General features: G+C 45.3%; 1 protein-coding gene across 1 annotated transcript in view; it reads right to left on the reverse strand.

Moving 5' to 3' along the window:
• The window catches only part of C1QTNF4 (C1q and TNF related 4), a 28,320-nt gene extending 11,178 nt beyond the window's left edge, over positions 1-17,142 (reverse strand). Inside the window, exon 1 of the mRNA XM_077322469.1 lies at positions 16,987-17,142. The gene's annotated coding sequence lies outside the window, so the exon portion shown is untranslated. The remainder of the gene's footprint in view (positions 1-16,986) is intronic.
• Between the last annotated feature and the right edge of the window lie 3,152 nt (positions 17,143-20,294).

Genomic DNA, 20,294 nt, shown 5'->3' on the forward strand with positions numbered 1-20,294 from the left:
CTTGACATAAGATCCATTCTCAGTTGGCTTTTGACCCTTACAGACTTTTACAGAAATCCAACAATTGGGTGGGGGGGGGGCTGGCATTAGGAAAGGGAATAAAAGTGGTTGGGTTTTTTTTTTGGAGACAATATATCTCTAGGGGTTTAGTACACATCTCAGCTAATTGAACCAGGGAATTATTTTAAACTATCTGACATTTTGTCCACAGAATTTAATCTCTGGTTCATGGCCAATCAGCAATATATATAACTAGAACACTGTCTATCTTCTGTTTTGTGTCCGGCAGCTTTTGCAGTATTATATTTCACCTACTTTCACCTATAGAAACCCTTGCTAAGCAATCTATCCTTATATATAATTTCCTAAAACACCAAACCAAATTTAATTTGGATTATATTTGCACCCAGTGAAACCTAGAATTTAGTACTCCAGTTCAACTGACCCAATGACAAACTGCACTGAAAGCCATTAAATCCACCTCTCTGGATTTATGCCTAAGGCTTATTCATCAAAACACTGTCTTCTGAGTGTACTGGTACCATACTAAATTTTGTCACATTTTTCTTACCGAGAATTCTTCCTGTTGGTGCTGCTGGAAGCCTGGAGCTAACCTTATTCACGTGTTTTGGAATTATCTTACAATCAGATTACTGACATTTTTATAGTATTATCAGGGTAATTCCCTGACTGAGTAACTTGCCATGGGCCCCTTTGGAAGAAAGAAGGCCAGAAATACTGTAAAATAAATAAATAAAACTAATTAAGGTGCTTAACTTTGTAAATCTCATGGTGTTGAGAAAAATGTTGTGGATTGACAAGACTCTCCTTTACTAAGACTGCTAATTCAGGCATTTGAATGAACCTCAAATCTAGTACACATTCAAGGACCACTCTAACATTATCACCAGTTGCATTTTGTTTGGCATACGCATAAATTCAACTTCTGTGTGACAGAATCCTGAGTTTGCATAAAAATTCAAAAAGACCATAAACTATCCAATATTGAAGGTGGGAAGTGAGGGGATAAAATTCTGGGGCACAAGTCAGCACTGCGGCAATGAGGGGTGCACAGAAGGTGAAGTACAGTGAAGAGCAGTCGCTCTGACAATCTGCTTGCCATACCTTTCTGTGATCTTTACTACAAGGAGGCAAATACTTACATGTACTGCTAAACCCATCAACCAAACCAGCATTGGAATAAGGCAAGATCAGCCAGCACAGCTCACGGCTGCAACAATCATTGCCAGGATTCAGCCTCCTAATAAGGTTGTTGTTTGCACCAGGCTGTTTCCTTCCTCCTTTGCTTCTGTTCAGCTCTGTCGTTTCATCTGATCAGCCAGATCTTGCAAAGGGGAAGCCTAATTTGCTTTCTTCTTTTGAAGAAGGAGTTGGTTCTTATATGCCGCTTTTCTCTACCCGAAGGAGGCTCAAAGCAGCTTACAGTCGCCTTCCCATTCCTCTCCCCACAACAGACACCCTGTGGGGTGGGTGAGGCTGAGAGAGCCCTGATATTCCTGCTCGGTCAGAACAGTTTTATCAGCCCAAGTGGTGAGCCCAAGGTCACCCAGCTGGCTGCATGTGGGGGAGCGCAGAATCAAACCCAGCATGCCAGATTAGAAGTCTGCACTCCTAATCACTATACCAAGCTGGCTCTTTTCATGGTCTGCTTTCATTTCTCTCCTCACTTCTAACTTGGTAGGCATTAAACTTTGTGTTATATAACAAATGACAGTCTTTATAGAACGTATGTGAGCAAAATCAGTCCCAATGAATGCAGCATTTTTCAACAAGCTCCACTCCATAATCAGTTTGCCCCAGCTTTTCTGCTAGATAAAAGTACGAGGGTAAACCAAAATAGATTTCTTACTTATCTACTCACTGAAGGTTTATTATGATGTGATATTTTTGTGTGCTACTCCAGTTTATCAGATGTAAGAAGTATGTCCTGTGGTGGCACACTGTATATAGATAAACAATTACAAAATGAAATGCTAAGACTATTTTTGCACTTAGAGGTAAAACGCATGTGGCCTCCGGGGCTCGCAAATGTGGGATTGTAAACCTCACGTTTGGAGACCTCCTAACGGTATACCCGTCCCACATTTCTCAGCCGCCACATTACGCATTTTCCCCACCGTACAAGGAGGCGGGGAAGGCAGAAGAGGCAGCAATGTGAACTTTACTTACCACAACTCGGCCTGTCAATCTTCAGTAGCAACCAATCCTCTCAGCAGAGGTTTGCGAGTCTCAAAAGTGTCCCCAAGTAGCAATCTTTTTTTAAAAAATGGACATTTATGTGTTGCAATGCGTGAACACCACAACACTGAAGCATTGCCTTGTCCTATGTTAGGAATTAACTTTTTCATTTACTTTTTCTCCCCACTGCTCGAGCGAGCACACATCCCCGCCTGGAACACCCCCACCCATGCTACCTATATAAACCTACCCACAGTAGCACACCTTTCACCCATTTTCCTTTGTTTCTTGAGAGCAGCCATTTCGGGAGTCTATTGAGAATGGAGAATCTCTCTATGGCCTTGCTGGCTCAGGTGGCATCTATCGTCCAAGTCATCTCTTCCACCCTCGCTCAGATCAGGGGGAACATGGCTCATTTCTATGGGAGAATGACCCATCTAAGGCTCACATGAACCCCATGCAGACCTCTCTCGGGGCGTGCCCTGCACTGCCTGTACATTAGAATCTCCCTAATGTCTAGGAGAGTGGCAATGTTCAGGTGGTTCGCTCTCACAGAGGTGTGTTTCCCAAAAAAGGTGTGGGTGGACAGGAGAAACACCAGCTGGAGTGATGATGAATGGCTCCTGAACTTCAGGATGACCAGAGGCACCTTTGGGGAAATTGTTTCCATGCTCAGAAGGAGGCTGCGGTGCCAGGCAACCAACATGTGCCTGCCGATCATGGTGGAGAAGAGGGTGGGTGTGGCTCTATGATACTTGGCAAGCAGCATCCCATTCAGACTTGTCTCCCAGCACTCAGCACTCGCCTCTGCCCATCAGCAGGCTTCTTCCTGCTGCTGAGACTAGCCCTTCCATGGCAAGGCAAGCACAGTGGCCATGGTCGCCCCTAGTGTGACCACATGCAGGATCCAGTGGAATAACCAACACTGCTTTGTTGGGTACAGAGCAAGGGATGCTTACCACCGGGCATCTCTTGGCATGCTGGAGCAAGGTTCCTCCTGGCCATAGCTGCAGGCTGCATCCTTGGAAGTTAGGCTTGTGGACCTCACTGCACTCTGTGCCTGCATGTGTGCACTAACTGGTGCACCACCACCAGACCTTCCCTCCCCACTCCCAAGGCCAGCTGATGGGCAACAGCACCCACTGAGGCAGATGAATCACTGCCCTGCAAGTCCTTCCTGCAAGGAGACATCTCCTAGGATTCAGGGGGTGCTGGCTTGGGAGGAGGATATGTTGTGAATTAAAAGCATGGGTTGTGGCCAGCAGCCTAGAAAAGATTCCTTGGGCTGCTAGCTGGAAACACAGAGGGTGGGAGGAGTACGAGACATGAGAGGGAAAGTCTCCAGAGACCAAAAACATGGCTGGAGATGGAGGAGCACCGGACGGGCAGAGGCTTTGCCTTCAGTGTCCCCTCTCAACGCAGCTAGGGAGCTGCATAGGGATGCCGGGCACTCATCAAAGGATCTGGCCACCCAAATCCCTACCATGGGGCTCCCTGCTTATCTGCGGCTAGAAGCGTTGAGCACTGATGGTCCTGGAGTTCCCCCTGCTGTATTGGGATGGTTGCTCACTGGTTGTTCACTGATGGGACACACGATCGAGGGTGGCAAATCGAGTTCTGCCGACATCTCTCATTGCAAGTTAAATCTGGCTAAAACTCAAGCCAGCTCCTGGACAGCTTTGTGATGCAGGCGACGCCATGTGGAGGGGGCTCTAAAAGCTGCCAACATCCGGAGGCTGCCCAGGGGCAGATTCCTCATGTGGAAACCATCATAGTTTGAATCAGAGTAGTATGGGGCCCCAGGTGGAATCTTCATCCAAGGCCCAGGATGACTCTCAGCCAGCATTTTTTTTTGTGCTCAATTTCTATGATTGGCAGGCTAGAAATCTAAACATAATAATAATAATAATAATAATAATAATAATAATAATAATAATAATAATAATAAACAGGAATTGTTCAAAATATGTGGGAGAAATTAGAAATTACCAGAAATTAGACTGGATTGTGATTCCTCCATAAATGTTATATATTAATGAATCCAAGTTAGCTACTATCGGTAGGTAACAGATGGTGAATTTTATGTGGTTGGTGAAGCAACCAGATGCTTCCCACACATGATTCATCCTATTGCTATTAAATTAACAGCCTGGAAAGTAGAAGTCAAAACATAACAGCTCACATATTGAGTCAGTAGTTTCAGCCTGTTTGTGAAATTGGACATTTCACCCATTACTTTGCTTGAGGGAAAGAAAATATCAATAATCTCATGCTAGCTAGGAGGGGTTTTTCTGACATTTAGCAAAATCAATACTATAGGGGAAAGAGGTCATCCTTGCACTGATGACTACAGGCTTAAAAACGGCAGGTGGTGTCCAATGACTCCTGTAGTTATGAGCCTTTTCTAATGATGTGGGCCAAACCTTATTAGAACGCCCCCCATCTGAATTTGAATAAGATGAACTGTGCAGATGTTGCACTAGCAGAAGGCCTTCAGACAAATGGTTAATGGTTTGGACCTATGAATGCATTCTACCATGAAACAGTGAGGCCAAATGGAGTACTATAAATGCTTCTCAAGATCTTGTGAGCTGCATTAAAAAATCTTAGTACTTTCTAGTTGGCTACCCTCTAACACATTTCTTTCACCCTAATGTCTAAGGACAGCTGCAAGTGTTTCAATTATATGAATCATCAAAAGCCTGTGCCATGAGCAGTCTGCCTGCCTGCCTGCCCTCTGGTTGGCAAGGATACGATCAAGCTTCTTTCGCTTTGATTTGTGCAGATACCACACACTGCCTGCGCCATTCATTAGCCACTCGTAACAATAACCAGGTGCTGATGCCATTAATAATTTATTCTCACAACAACAACAACTGTACACTTAAAGTCCTTGATGTCTGAAAATAAGGATCTGGTCCTGGCAGAAGATGTTGTTTGCCAGCATACTAGGCTACTAAGAGTTTTATACTGGAGGAAGACCATCTGCCTCTGCTCCGGCGGGAAGCACCATGGGGACTGTAATTTCGCACTCACACTTTTGCACCACAATTGCAAAAGACAGAGACTAAGTCTTTGCTTTAGGGACAGAAGGCATTTCCCCTGGTTCCTGACCAATTATATCACAACATGATCTAGGAGTGTCAGAAAGTGATTTAATGGTTCTAGTGACTGTGTGGATTAGATTTATGAGTCCCTTAATGCCCTCTCTTTAATGTCCTTTTTGTCCTCATATGTTTAGCCTATGGATTTAACAGAATATTAAAGTAGGACTATCCCCTTCCAATCTGTCTTTGGCAGAAATGCATGAGCGACACAGTGTATACTATTAATATGTTCAAGTTGAACAAACAAAGCCTTAATGGGAAGTCTTAAGCATCAGAACCTAATTCCTCATCTTTCTTTTTGTTGCGTTTTTTGCATTCAATACAAATGTTTTCCAGTGCTCTCTGCAGTTTTGTAATCCCTGAGAGAATTAGAGATTTTTTTCATGGCTGCTTCGTTGGTCTAAGAAAATCACCTACTTTTTCTGGTACCTGATGATCTTTACCTTCTCCCAGAGCTATTATTTTGTCTGCCTGGAAAGACTAATATCTCAGGAGTAAAACTGCCATTTCCCCTAGGAGAACCTTTTAAAAAGCAAACCAGTTTGTATTCAGAGTTTTTTTTTTTTTTGTCTAACCCCTTCTGGCTGTTACAGCTTGCATATCGTTAAATGATCTGAAAGAGATTGTGTTTCCTCCTGCCTTAGTCCACCAGGGTCCTCATAAGGATTAGTACTTTTTCCAGTTTATTGTCACCTATTTCTCAGATGGTCATAGATTTGTGTGTCAATGAAAGAACCAACATATTGATGGTCTAAAGTACAAGCTCTATGGCCAAATTGCCAGTACTAGATCAGTGCTTCTCAACCTTTTCATCACCGCATGACCCCAACTTCAGCACCGAAGCCCAGTGGGGACCCAGCTGGAGGAGCTGTCAGCTAGTGCTGTGGAGGCACTTCCACCATAGGTGCCATCAGCATGAGAAGTTCTAGCTCCTTCTTCTTATTGCCCATGCTTCGGGCGTTAGTATAAAGACATCTGAATCCTTTTACTTTTGGTTCCCTATGAGCTGGTCTTGCCGGTTGGGCTGCCCCCAATCGTTCTCCTTCCTTACACTCCCGTCTCCTTCCCCTTGTGGCTTCAGTTTAAAGCTCTCCTGATGAATCTCCCCAGGTTCCTGCCAAACACATTCTTCCCCAGCTTCGATAAGTGCAGTCCATCAGGTGCTAGTAGGTCTTCCTCAAGAAAGCCTATCACATGGTCCCAGAAACCAAATATCTCCTGCCGGCACCAACTACGCAGCCACTGATTCACCTCCATTATCTTCCTCTCCCGACGCAATCCTCTTCCCTTCACAGGCAAGATTGAAGAGAATACCACTTGTGCCCCCATTTGCTTGAGCTTCCTCCCCAGATCTTGATAGTCTTTTTTAATAGGAGCGATGGTATTCAGGGACATGTCATTCGTTCCCACATGGACCATCACAAATGGGTACCGATCTGTAGACTTGAGGAGTTTGGGCAGCCGTTCTGAAACATCTTTAATTTTCGCCCCTGCCAAGCAACACACCACTCGGGTTAGGGGGTCGGGCCCAGCCACATGGCAATACATTCCTCTTAGCAGGGAGTCTCCAATTACCAGTACTCTCCTTTTTTTTTTCTTCTCAACTCCATTTCCTTCTATCCCCGTGGCCTCTTCCCTTTGTCTTAGACTTTGTTTTGGGACCTCTTCCCTTGTTGACCCTTGCACCTCCTCTGCAAGGGCCTGAAATATATTCTGGAGCTCCAAAGGCCCCGAGAACTGTCTCGCTCTTCGCCGTTGAGTCTTTTTCCAAACTGTCGGCAGAGGCTCCGTAGTGAGGTCAATCTCCTTATCCTCTTCAGGACTGGTTGTATCCTCTTTATTCCGAGTTGCACGGCTCTGGTCTATGAGCTCCTCCCCTTTCTTACTTTGGGTCAGAGTAATAATGCTGTCTTCTAATCCCCTAATCCTTTCCTCCAAAAGTCTTACCAGCTTACACTTGGGGCAGATGTAGTCCATCTTGTCTTCTGGGAGGAAGGCAATCATGTCACAAGACTGATTTATAATCAAAAAATTATCTACAAGATTTATCTACAAGACTGTTTTATCTACAAGACTGATTTATAATCAAAACACAGCATTAACATTACCAGAGTTTTTGGGGGTTTTGTTCCAAAGGGCAGCAAATACAGATAGAAAAAAAATTCTAGAATGCAACATAAAATTTTCTTTAATTTTTCTGTTAAAAAACAACAACAACAACAACTCTGGCCTGACAACCTAAGCCACAAAAATTATTCCCCAGCATTTTAAATAACAGCATCTGATCACAAGTTGCTTTATTCTGAGTCAGAGCATCAATCCATCAAGGTCAGTATTGTGACTGGCAGCAGTTCTCCAGGGTCATTTCTACTATTGATGGATCCTTTAAAACAAACAAACAAACAAACCTGGAGATGCTAGAGATTAAACCTGGGACTTTCTGTATTGCATGCTGCCTACTAACTGATCTTTCAAAAAATGAAAACAAAGCCTACCCTTGTATGTTCCAGGTATTGTATCTGGAACCTTCTATGTGCCAAGCAAGTACTCTACCACTGACCCACTGACTGGAATAGTGTGTGTGATGGAAACTACAGGCTTTTGCCTTGCAAATTTTGTAATGCTAATGCTGTGTTTGGAGTCCTATCTCTCTCTTTTACCATACCCGATGTTAAATACCGGGTAGGTGCCTTTGCTTAAGAGGGTCTAAGTTCTAATTGCACGGTCAGCTCACCTAGCAGCCACCTGATCCAAGATAATTGCTGACCTCTTCTCCTACGTGCAAGCTCCTACTTGGAAGGTCAGCAGGTGAAAAAGCCCTCCCTCCTGTGGTCAGCATCATATATATCTCCCTGACCTCTCCTACAGGAAGATCTTTTCTCCTAGGGAAGTCTCGGAACAAGAAACCCCCAACCCTCACTCCAGGTGCCTGTCTCCTGGCCAAGCCAATTAACATTTGAAAGGAGGTATGCAAGGGATTAGCTGCTTCTCCCTTCTCTCTGCAATACTGAGGGGAAAAAACCCTGTGCCCTTGGAATAGCGGGGGGGGGGGGGAGCATTTTGCCACAGTGTCTATGATCAAACAATAGCTTCCCTTGCAAGAGACCTGTGTGTGTGTGAGGGGAGAGGAGCATCTGCAGAAAGTCTTGCTGACACAAGATTTTGATACTATAGTTAATAATTAGGATTTTGATTCTGCTTGTCCATTTGGTTTAGGAAAAATCACCATGGAAACTAGCAAGTATTGAGTTTGGATTATACATTTCAGACCCACTAATTCAGACTGTTTCTACACTAGCGATATTGTTCAGATTTGCATTTTTAAAGGGTTGACTTTGTCATCCATTTCCACACTAAAATTTGCTTCTTCAGGTGCAGTCCTGAATTGCCCCTCACTTGCCCTGCAGCAAAGGAAATCCCCAGAAAACCAGATTTAATCTTTTCATGTGGAGTCTAATTCGTGGCTGCCCAATGCGGACATCCTTACAATTGTTTATAAGACGTATTTTCATCCCATACTGGAGCAGGTACTCTAGTGCAGTGGTTCTCTATTTTTTGTATTTTCCATCCCCTCCAATTATGCAATCAAAAAAGCTGGGCCCTGCCATGATAGAAACAAAAAGCCAACATCTTCCTAAAATAATATTTATAACTTTACAAGGAATTTTGTTCTTGTATTTATTTTGATATTTTTGCTACTATATTAATGGTAAGAGTTAAGGACATAATACATTATAGAGCAAAATGGATAATCCCTGGCAGGTAGAGTCAGTGGGAAATGGTACATCAAACACTTGCTGGTGGGGAGAGATGGTGTGGGATTAGGTGAGACACCTAGTTTCCAAGATTACAGCTAGCATGTTGAAAGACCACAGATGAATCTTCCGCGAGAGGTATAGAAAGATGGTGTTGGCATGACACACTTGCATGGGGACTGAGGAACAGCAAATTCCATATCCCATCTAGACTCCTTCTGCATCCCACCAGTGATATATGCAGCACTGAGAAACAGTGCTGCAGTGCTTTACAAACATTTGATAGTAGGGTCACCATGAGATTAGTTGTAAACCTTTCTTGCCTCTCTTTTCTCTCTTTGCTCTTGCAATCAATTATGATGCTCCAGATGGATCTTTCTAGTGTGCAGCTCTGTGATCAGTTCCTGCCCCTGGCTGGGTTTTTCCTACCGGAAACTTCAATCCTTTGATCAGGCACAGCAAGGATTCCACTCCTGTGTTTCAGTCTGATTGTCGCATGTGAGTAGCTTAGAAAGGGCAGATTGGCGACATTATAGGACATTTGATGTACCAGATATGGCACTGAAAAGATTTCTAGGTACAATGCAAAAAGCCAACTGGCATACCATGACATAGATCTTGATTCAAGAGTTATAGGGCTGGGCTGGCAATACAAGAGCACAATTCAAAAAATGTGCTGGTGCTAGGACTTGTCCATAGTTCCAGCAGTACCTGGCTATACTGCAGTGGCTAGCAGCCCCCCCCCCCCGGGGCACTAGGGATGCCAATCCTCAGGTGGGATTTAGGGATCCCCTGGGATTTTAGCTCATCTGGAGAAAATGGCTGCTTTAGAGACTGCTTTATACTCCACTGGAATCCCTTCCCACGCCAAATCCTGCACAGTCCCAACTGCACCCCCAAAGTCTCCAGGTATTTCCCAACCCAGAGCTGGTACCCTGATAGAAAAAGAATGGCATGTAATTAGAAGGGAAAGTTGACCTGGTCTTCTCTAACTGCCTTGCATAGCATTTTATGGCTCTCCCAAGTGGTAGCTGAGCCAGTGAAATTCTGTTCTCCCTTTAGGAGAGCTGACTAGACGGACAGAATGTTACACCTGTTGTGGAACAACTGGATCTGGCTTTTAGTAGTGGTGAGCTTCTAATGAATCAAAGAGAAGTTTGAGAGCTCCACTAGTTTCTCAGGAAGCAATAAGAGCAGGTGGTGTTGGAAATGAGGGAAACTGGAAAGTAGTCAAAATAGTAACAGAATAGCAGCTCAGTATACTTTGGAGAAAGAACACTCATTGGACACTGGAAGTGCTCATCTGGACCAGGGCCTGCTTTAGAAACAGAAGAGGCCTCGAAGAATTTTATCTGGCCTTCTGGTCCATAGAACTGATTAAGGCCCTTAGTGTCCTACATAGTTAACATATTAAATCACTGCATGGAAAAGAGCCAATTGTATATTTAACATAGCTGTTCTTGTATTTTATGTATGCTGCTTTATTTATTTACTAGTAATCAAGTCCGCTGTAATAAAAATACAGCGGGCGCTAGGCAAGGGAGCCCTCGGCAGTCGCGCGCGGCGTGGCTGGCGGGGGCTCCCTTGGCCGGCGGCCTGACGCGTTGGAGGCACTTTGCGCCTCCCGACACGTCAGGCCGCTGGCAAGGGAGCAACTGCGAGCCGCGCTCTGTGCGGCTTGCAGTTGCTCCCTTGTCAGCCGGGCGGGAATCGTCCGGGCCAATTGTCTGTCCGGAGGAAGGGGCCAATCGGCACCCTTCCTCATCCCGGACAGAGCCCGCCCTAACTCCTCCCCCTAAGCCCTTACGGCTTTATTTAGTCTGCTGTGTTAAGATGCCTGACCACTGATAAAGGCAGGGATGCTGAAATATATCTGGTCAGTGGTGGCATTAGCATGAACGTATATTTGGATTTTAATGAGGCTATATTTCAAGCCCTGGGTTTAAATATTAATATTTAATTTTACTACACATTTTACCCTACAGAGGCTTGAGCATACTTTCCTTATTTTGACCCTTTTTGGGGATAGGTTCTTGATCTGGTCAGGATATTTTCTCCTTTTTGTTGTGGAATAAAGCAGAGTGCCACATAACACCTTCAAACAGAACTCTGGTTCACCTGGAGAATGTTTCCTATAGATGGTGACTTCACACCAAACAGAAACCAAAACAGATATAGTTCCAATGAAGAAGTAGGAAGTAATATAAAAGATTTAACCTGAGACTTAAAGATATTTTGAAACACATACTAGGAAGAACTGATCTTTCAGAAAACAAGTCTGGTGTTTAAGCTTGTTGGATTGACTCTGTAATCAGAAGAAAAACTTGGTTCCAATGTTTCCATTGGTCTTTTACTAACAAAGTGTAAAGGTATCCCCTGTGCAAGCACCGAGTCATGTCTGACCCTTGGGGTGACGCCCTCTAGCGTTTTCATGGCAGACTCAATACGGGGTGGTTTGCCAGTGCCTTCCCCAGTTATTACCATTCACCCCCCAGCAAGCTGGGTACTCATTTTACCGACCTCGGAAGGATGGAAGGCTGAGTCAACCTTGAGCCGCCTGATGGTATTGAACTCCCAGCCTCAATGGCAGAGCTTTCAGACTGCATGTCTGCTGCCTTACCACTCTGCGCCACAAGAGGCTCTTGCACCACAAAGCGTATGGTGGTGGAAAATGTCATCAAGTCTTTTAGGGCAATGTCATAAGGTTTCCAAGGCAAGAGACATTGAGGGGTGGCTTACCATTGCCCAGCTCTGTGTCATTATCCTGGTATTCCTTGAAGGAATCCCATCCAAATATTACCCAGGGCTGACCCTGCTTAGCTTCCAAGGCTAGCCTGGGCTATAGGTCAGGTAATACAATAGGATAAAACTAGGATGGAAGGCAAGACTCTTATATTCTGTTTCCTCAAATCCTTTGTTTACCAACTACTCTTAGTGTGACTGGTGGTGAAATTAAATTAATCAGTGGTATGTAAAAAAATAAAATTAATATTTGTGACATATTTCTAACACTATTGCTGTATTGATCAACAAACACTTAAGCTTTGAATCCTGTACAGTTTGATTTGAGCTTTTCACAAGTTCTACCATGAAGCCTACAGTGGTATAGGAGTATGTCATCTGTACATAAAGGAAGGGCAAACCTCTTAACATACTGAATATAAATTAATAATCTTGTTCTATGTTAATCTGCAGTGGTTTTACTACTGTGTTGAGCAGCTACTGCATGGTGCCTGTGTCATCAGCACAATGCATCAGAAGTTCTTCCTATGAAGCTATAAACGTCTGTGAGCTGCAAATGTTTAAAAATTTTACACTTTTCCCCCAATTCTTCCTCCATTTTGCTCCTCCTCACAACTCCTATTATTAACACAGCCCTCAGAAACTAGAACATAATTGTAGTGACTGACTTCCATTGAACTGAGTGTGGGGCTTCAGTCCCTTCTGTCGTATCCCAGCTATAAATTCTATTCTCTGCTTTTGCTTGGACTCTGACCTTTAATCGCTTTGCCTTCCTTCCCCTCCTCACATTCTCATCCCTGTCACTTCTTCCTTCCTTAGGAAAAAAAATCTAAGAGGGTCAAACATCAGAATTTAGGAAGCATAGTATAGTTGCATCTATTTAATTACACTTGGAAATTTATCCAGGACATCAAATTTGGATGCTAGAATTTAGTCTATATGCATCTTTCTGAGAGCAAAGGATATGACATGCAGAAATTTGAGACTTAATGATAAAAGTGGTTTGCCCCTGCTCAAAAAAACCATCCCTGGACCTGCAAAAAACTATCAACTATCGTCCCATCTCACACTTAGCGTTTATGGGGAAGATGCTTGAGAGGGCTATCACAGACCAACTTTCAGCATTTTGGGACGAAGCTTCAGTCATAGACCCATCCCAGTCAGGTGTCTGGCCTGGCCATGGGGTAGAAACAACACTAGTCACCCAGAAGCATTAGCCAGCTGCCTGGAAGCAGTGACAAGGTGGCTCAAGCAGAGTCATCTGAAGTGCAACCCTTCAAAGATGGAGGTCTTGTGGCTGGGCAAAAAGGGTCCAAGCGAGGAAGCATGCCTACTCAACCTGGATGGAATGCAGCTACCAGTGGCTCACTCTGCCAGGAACGCGGTTGTGATTCTCGATGCCTCCCTTTCAATTGAGGCTCAGGTCATGAAAATAGCGCAGCTGGCATTAACCTTCATCAAGCCAAACTACTAGCACCCTACTTGGCCCCGGAACACCTAGCCACAGTGATCCACATGACAGTCACCTCTAGACTGGACTTCTGCAACTCAGTCTATGCGGGCCTACCCTTAATTTTCATCTAGAAACTACAGCTGGTCCAGAATGCAGCAGCCAGGGTTCTCACAGCAACACCATGGAGGTCCCACATTCAGTCCATCCTCCCAACAGCTGTGTTGGCTTCCAGTCAAATTCTGGATCAGGCTTAAGGTTCTGGTAATCATCTTTAAGGCCATATGTGGTCTGGGCCCAGTGTACCTGAGGGACCACCTTTCTGCCAACACCACTCAAAGAGCATTATGCTTCGCTACCTCCAACTGCATGGTGATCCCTGGCCCCAAGGATGTTCGCTTGACCTCAACCAGGGCCACAGCTTTCTCCATCCTAGCCCCCACCTGGTGGAATGCACTCCCAGAGAAGATCAGGGCCCTAACAGAACTTGAACAGATCTGCAGGGACTGCAAAAGGGAGTTCCCCTGCCAGGCATTTGGTTGAGGTTGACCTGAATCTTTGGCGACCTAGCCTTCCTCCCATGACATCCACTGCCAATTCACCCAATCCAAGGGACCGTCAGTATGCTGTAGTTGAATTGATGTTCTCACCATTGTTCTATTATACTGTTCTATTGTTTTCACTGTATTGTTACTGTTTATAACTACTGAGTTATCTGTATTGTTTCCCTGTTTTATGTAAACCGCACTGAGCCTCAGGGGAAGGTGGTATATAAATATAACAAACTAGTTTCAAAGCCCATTTCTAAAAATGGGCCTTGAAAGGGGCGAAGGGGGAAGGGGAAAGGAGAGAGGAGGGCCCCTGGCCGCGGCAGCTTACCTGGTTGTCCGGGTGGGTCCGGAGCTTGCAGAGGCCAGGCCGTTGGGCAGGCGCGCAGGCCGCTCTGGACAGCGGCGGACGTTCGCGCAGCCTTCTTGCGGGGAGACCCCGGCAGCCACGCTCCGCGCGACTGCCGGGGGCTCGCTTGGGCGGTGGCCTGACGCGGTGAGAGGTGCGAAGCCTGCCCTCTGGCCACGTCAGGCCGCCAGGCAGGGAGCCCCCGGCAGCCGCACTCTGCGCGGCTGCCAGGGGCTCCCTTGCGGCCGACCTGATGCGTCAGAGGCACTTCGCGCCTCCGACGCGCCAGGCCAGCGCCAAAGGGAACAACTGCAAGCCATGCTACGAGCGGCTCGCAGTTGCTGGGGCTAGGAATCGGAGGCACCAATCGGTAGGCACTGCGCGCCTGCCCATTGGTCCCTCCGATTGTCTGTCCGGAGGAAGGGTCCAATCCAGACCCTTCCTCATCACGGACACATCCCGCCCTAGAACCCCTTAGCCTTTTATTTAGTCCGTGGTGCCCGCGGCGCCACGGGCGGTTTAATGATAAGAAGACAATAAAATGTGAACACTTTTTGGTTTCACTCTGACAGGTGCTAATTTATATGGCTAAGATACCATACAAGCAAGTGAGATGACATACATGAACATTAATGATGTTATGCAATTTGCTACTTATCTACTGATCTCCAAAGTGTCAAAGCTGGTGATTTGTGTTTTAAAACTGCAATCAAAGCAAATAGAAGTTGCTGGTAGTTATGGTCATAACTAGCCATTAAGCTGCCAGTCCATCAGTTTTGTTATAGCTAAAGGTCTTCACAATCTCCACTCCTCTCCAACATCAATGAAAACAACACATCATAAACACAAAAGACCTAAAAATAAGTACATGACAATTAGAGCCAGAAATCATAATAGTTATATGAGGTACCGGATAGAAAACAGGCATTAATTTTATAAGCCGGCTCCCAATCTTCTCTTCAGCCATGGTGCACCAAACAGTCTTCCATGTAACAGAAAACAGGAAACAAATCTTCTGAGCTAGGCAAATAAAACATTATTTTGCAAACAAACATTCATCTGCCTTTGGACCATACAATTACAAATGATCACAAACTGAACGGATTTCCAACAAGGCCAAGTGATATGTAGGCATTGTTTGGAAATATAGTCTCAAGAATACTTCTCAGAGTGGACAAATTGTCATTTTATGAAAACATCACTGCTGTATGTGAAATCACTGGAGACAGTGAGAGCATTTGGAAAAACAGGTGGTTTGAAAGGCTATTGCAGGTTACAAAATGTGAGCCCTGAACCTTCAAAAGGTTAGCTAGCTATTATGTACCTTCCTGAAAGCTTTGCACTGATGCACACCCCCATTTTGTTTTTTATTTATGAGAGTGTTTATAGTGTATTTAGAATGGCCCAGATGAATTTTCCTGTTATTGGTGAGCCCTTATTTCCCTGATAATGAGTAGCTAGATAAATATTTTGGTAAAGAACTAGATAAAGTCACATAACTAAATAGGGCCACCCTTGCAAATGCAGCAAATATTAAAATCATGTTACCCAGGAACTCCCTTGAGAAGAGCAACTGCGGGAAACTACAGGGACACCAAGATGAATAATTGAAGCAAGGCATGCTCCATATGTGCATAACACAAAAGCCAGAATGCAGCCTCCTAAGCAACTGGCAGTGCACAAACCCATCAAGAAAGTGCCAGAGAGCAGAATATATTTCTCAGGAGAAGCTGGTCTACTTTCCAAGGAGCAGGGGAAGAGGTCACAGCAAAAAACTGTCACAAAATGCTGTGTGGGATTCAGCCAGCACTTCTTCAGGAAAAAGACAGAGAGGGTGGCCAACACGCGTCAGTTAAAAAACCAACCAACCAACCAAAAATCTACTTCTGAAACATCCTTTGGGCTTAACCTCTCCTTCCACTTGCTACCTGCTTGATTAAATTGTCCCAGTGGAGGGCTTCTCAGAGCTCATCTCTCCAAACAGGAAAAATATCCTGCAGTGCCTTCCCATAATTTTTTGCTTTTATAAACAGAAATTATTCCTTTCAGCTCTTTTCATTATAACCCACCAGTGTCTACAAAGAGTCCTGTTACAACCTGGAACTCTACAGACTGGGGGGGGGGGCAGAGAATCTATTGGGACAGAATTGACTCCACATGGATGTTGTAGAAGATGGGTTAGCAATGTTAGGTGTGGAATCCTGGGTAGTCAGATATTTTATATTTTAAGTGCTGTCCTTCATTTTGTAAAGGTTGCTTTTTAGTTCCATTGAAGTAAATGGAGCTGCTTGTGTTCTCCATGCTACCATAGACCTTCCATCTTCCACCCGCCCCCCTACCTGCCTGCCTGCCTCTTCACCATCCCTTATTTGGGATCCTTCGCTCTGGTCTTTTCTGAAGGCTCCAGAGGAGATAGCTGGGGAAGGGTTACCTGCCAGGGGCCTCTGGGGCCGCGGCGGCAGGAGAGGGGACAGGTGATGCTGACCCAAGCCCCAGCAGCCGAAGCTGCAGCCTGTGTCCTTGTCAGGAGGATTCCGCCAGCCCAGAACAAAGCCCCATAAAGAACAGGCAGGCATCCAGTTGACAGCCCACCCTTTCCCGGCTCCTCCAACAGGGGTCTCCCCCGAGGGCAGTGCTGCAAGCCCTTGTCCTTCATTCCCCCCCGCCGCCGCCCCCCCACCACAGACAGGCATCCTTCGCTGAAGGAAGAAACCACTTGATCCAAAGCCGACGGGCGGGCGGGGACGAGCCAGCTGGGCAATGCGAAGCATCCTTTATTCCTGGCTGGGGAGGGGAATGGAGGAGGCTCGGGGCGCGGCTGGGGCTGGGGCTCTACCTGCTGCTGAAGTCGTCGCCGTCGTCGCCAGGCGCAGGGGAAGCAGGAGGGAGCCGCCTGGAAGAGCTGCCGCCGCGTCCGCCGCACTGACAGCTCTGGAGACGCCGCCGCCGCCGCCGTGAGAAGGGGGGTAAGTGGGCAGGGGGAGCGCAGACGCGCCGGGCTCCGGCGCAAAATCAGTGGCCGAAGGAGGAGCCGGAAGACAGCGCAAGAAGGGGGGTCGGGGGTGGGTATGATTTGTAGGCGGAGGGGGGGGGGATGCTATACCTGTGGGACAGGGTTGCGTCTTCCCATAGCTGTGATCACACCTTTTGCTTGCTAACTGCAAGAGGTGGAGAAATTCAACAGGTGCAGCTTTCCTGGGCAGGGAGATGCAATGTGTGTGTGTGTGAGAGAGAGGAAACTGCACCTCCTGAACTGCTGCCTCCTTATGCAATTATCAGAAACACAGGCCCTTTGCTGGGAGGAAGGAAGGAAGCTTACAGGCTTGCCGCAAGGTGACTAGATCAGTGGTCCTCACTCCACTGAGTGGAGAGCCATGTCCATGTTAATGTCAACCCAGAGGACCATGCGTATTTCCATCCCTGGTATGGGGCCCCAGGGAGGTTTGTACTTTACCTGTTTTTCTGGGGACAGCTGCTTCAAGGTGGAACCCACCTAGCAGCCACAGGCTCCATTAGACAAGGGTCTTTTCCCACTTTGAAACCTGGACAAAGTGCTGTTTTGGGGAACAATGTTCCAAAGAGCTGCAGGTGGCATGTCATAGAGCCACATCCGCTGAGTACCTTTGGACTAGCCCTTATGGAAGGGGAAGAATATTTATTTATTTAAAAATTGTATCAGTAGATAGGCTTCTGAGGTAGTTTAAATCATTAGGATATCCCAACATTACCAAAATAACCAGCCTAAACATCAGCAGGGGAAAAAAAACAACCAAACACATCAGAGAATAAAATAATCTTCATTTGACACTAAAGTCTACTTGAGATAGATGCCAAGTGAGTGGCTGTGGGCAGGGAATTCCACATCTGAAAAAACCCTGCCTCTGTTACCCTTCCCCTGACCTCTAACAAGGAAGGACACTGAGATGGCTTCTGCTGATTATCTTAACTGATGGGCAGGAGCATGAAAGAGTACTTTTTTCATACCTTGGTCTCAGGCTGGTCCATTTCCACAGTCCAGGTTAAGGGGACCACTTTGCCCAAGTTGGTGTGTATTTCTGGTTTGTTCACACTTTGAATTTCCACTCTTCTGCTTGATAGATGTTCAGGGGTTTATATAAGAGTATGACAACTGAAACCAAGCAATACAGTCTCCCCCTGTAGAGCCTTGCAAATTCCTGTCAGTGCAGCCATTAAGTGCAGAGAGAAGTGGGTTGCTTGGCAGTGGAGATGACAGAAAATTAAGAGGGAAGTAAAATAAAAGACCCGTTGAAGGTGGGTGGTGCCACACTTGCTCAGGACTCACTCCTTTGTAATATTCTTGAAAAACCCATCCTGCTTTAGCGACCTCTCAGTCAAAAAGTGGAAAGCAATAATGCAAATGCAAGTATGTAAATAACCAGTTCCTAGAGATCACATAAGATGGAGATTGGAGGCCAACGCTACATCTACACAAAGAGGTTTCCTACAGGTCACAATTTTAATGTCAAAACAGGAATGGGCATCAACAGTTCCTCCCTGTGGACTGTGCAAAACCTGTAGTTATTTTCATTGGTCAGGGATGTGGGGCACTCAGTGTGGGCTATGCAAAAGTAGGCTGCAGCCTACAGGGCAAACATTCAAGATACCCTCATGGATAGACCCTGGGATTCAGTTCTGCAAAACTGCCCACATTATCTGTAAGTGAAGCAAAACAAAACAAGGAGTCTAGTGTCACATTCAAGACTAACAAAATTTATTCCCACATAAGCTTTTGTGAATCAGAGCTCACTTCATCAGATGCATAGAAGTATATGTCCAAAAGACCAATTTTATATATAAAGAAAGGCTGGGTAAGTGGGGACATGCTAAAAAGAGACCAGTTCAAAACAAGATCTAATCCAAACAGTAATTATTTCACTCTGGGTATATGTGAGACACTCCCAACTTGTTAGAAAGGCAAAGCACATGATGAAATGAGATAAGCACATACAACAGGAAGATACAAAGACAAAGGTGAAAAAAAATTAACAACTGTGAAAAGTGGGATATGGAAGTTAAGCAATATCTTTAAGTGCGCATGTAGAAAATGGAAACTCACATGCACTGTACATCTAGATCCCATTGAATATGAGGCTGGGAGTATGACTAGACTGACGCACAGTGAACCCCACTCTTTGTGAGTCCCCCACTACTATAGCATTACCATGTAAAACGTTGTAGGGGGCTTCCAGCCAACTTGTCACGGTGACAATACAGGATGATGAGAACAGTTAAGATGCTGTTAATACTTAATGAGGTTTTTCTACATCGATCCAGAGCCTCACATTTTCAAGCACATTGGCTATCCAAGAAAAAATGTGACTTACTAATACTCCTTTAAAATTAAGTGAATCATTATTTCTCCAAAGCTTTGCGGCTCCTGATTGGGCCCTCTGAGTTTTTATCCTGGACAGGGCCCGCCCTAACTCTTCCCCAGGTGGCCTTACCCTTTTATTTAACCGCAGGAGCAGTTAAAGATTATAACTCACAAAAATTACCTTTTAGTAACCTCTTGGCCACAGGCTCATCACAATAATGGAGGTCCCAGTAATAATCATCACGGTTATGGGACCCCATAGACATGCTCATAGTATCCCAATAAAAACATTTCCAAAAGTCTAGCAGGTGCAGTGCGTCTGTAGCTAATTATCACTAGTTGGAACGGTTTAGAGAATATGACAGGCTGTTACCAAAGTTTAACTGGTACCAAATCATAGAAAACAAGACAATTCCCAGGATGAATTTAAACCATTTGGAGACATAATATCATGTGAAAATGTCCAAAAGCATTCCCTTTGAAGTAGCTTGCGTTGCAGGTCAATGAATGTTCTGATGCGGTTTCTTAGAGATTTGTTCTAAACCCCAAAATTGCAAATCATCTAAAGAATGTCCAGTGTATTCCTAGTCCCCTATGAGGGGGGCTTCAATAATATCATTTTTGATTCGGGAAATATGTTCCACTACTCTTACTTTCAGAGGTGAAGAACCTATATAAAGAAGTCTACATGGACATCTGATAGCAGTGCAGGGGGAGGCAACAAAGCAACATTGCTTCTGATTGAACTAAGGTTAAGGGCTCCCCTGGGGCTGGCAGAACTGCTGGGCTCTGCTCACTCTTGGCCATCA

The sequence above is a fragment of the Paroedura picta genome, chromosome 2 (genome assembly GCF_049243985.1).
Source record: "Paroedura picta isolate Pp20150507F chromosome 2, Ppicta_v3.0, whole genome shotgun sequence".
Lineage (NCBI taxonomy): Eukaryota > Metazoa > Chordata > Lepidosauria > Squamata > Gekkonidae > Paroedura > Paroedura picta.